Source organism: Topomyia yanbarensis, unplaced genomic scaffold, assembly GCF_030247195.1.
Source record: "Topomyia yanbarensis strain Yona2022 unplaced genomic scaffold, ASM3024719v1 HiC_scaffold_161, whole genome shotgun sequence".
NCBI lineage: Eukaryota > Metazoa > Arthropoda > Insecta > Diptera > Culicidae > Topomyia > Topomyia yanbarensis.
Window position 1 is genome coordinate 55,563 of NW_026683340.1, and position 1,501 is coordinate 57,063.

Consider the following 1,501-nt stretch of genomic DNA (forward strand, 5'->3'; position numbering starts at 1 on the left):
TTTGACCTTAGTCCGAATACGAGAAGTTGGGGTTATAGGGCTTTTTGTCAGTCATATTAAATTTTATCATTTTCTCATGCATATATCTATATTATTCTTCAATCAATTTTCATAAAATGTAACTTATTGAACGTGTAAAATTCTGAGGAATAGAACAAAAATAAAAACGTTAAAGGTAAAATTCAGAAACATCAAACTTTTTGATATTTACTCTACAAATCTCATTTTTTCATTATTTGTCCTAATACCTCACCTCCCCCTATTTTTCCAGGAATGAAACTTTTCTCATGTGATCCCTAAGCATATTTTACACTAAAAGTAGTAAATTAAATAAGAATTTTGTTGTTAAATGGAGTTAATATGTTCGATTTTATGATAAAAATGTGAAATCGACACTATATGTCAGATAATTTGATGTTCCTGAATTTTACCGGTAACGAATCTATTTTTGTTATAATCCTAAGGATTTTCCACGTTCAACAAGGTATAGTTTATGAAAATTGAGTGAAGAATAATAGAGATATATTCACGAGAAAATGATGAAGTTTAATATGAATGACAAAAGGCCATTTAACCCCAACTTCTCGTATTCGGACTAAGGTCAAAAGGGTTCCGTTCGATTTCTTAAATTTTGTCACATTAGAAAAACTACAAAATATGTATGATTTGCATCACGGAGCAGAAAAATCATTAAAAATAGGGGATTTTGGGGCCAAAATGACCCAGTACCCCACTTTCCCGTATTTTTCTAGAAACAAATATATCTCCATTCAAATACTAAGATTATTTCCTTCCAAAAGAGGTATAAATTTTAATTTTCTGATTGCTACTTCAAAAGTTATTCCATTTAATGTGTTTTTCCTCCATATTTTCCCATAGCACCAATTTCAAAAAATTTCAAGCGAAGTGGTCGGGGGTCTAAAATTGTCCAAATGATGTGAAATTTGGCATCTGAGCTTACTTTGACATTTGTCACAATATGAGAGGGAGGGCCTTCGAGAATTCAAAAAAAATTTTTTTTGCAATGCCCTACTACATATGATTGAGTGTGTATGTAGCGATACGCTGTATGTATAATACTGTAATGGAAATTGCCTGGTTCATATAATTTCAACAGAATACTGTAAATAACATTGCTGTGGTGATCGGCTGGAACGGGATATTTAATTTTTGTGTAGAATTTTTCAACTGTTTTTATGTTTCTATGTGCAAGTTGTATGTGATTGTAGTCGTTTTTCAGGTGTTTTCCGATTTGGTTTTATAAGTATGGAATGTATGCTAATGACCGGTAAGTAGTTTGCAGGTTTTTATCGGTAGTCTGAAGGGTGAGTATGTTGCGTTCGTGCATGCTATTGATGAGTCTGTGTCGAAGTTTTTTTTGGGTAGTTGTTAAGGCTGAGTTGTTTATCTATGATGATTATTTTTTCGTCGTCTCGCAAGTTGGATGACAAATAGTTGACTCGATGAATAAAATTTTTGGCCATGTTTATCTTTTGATGGA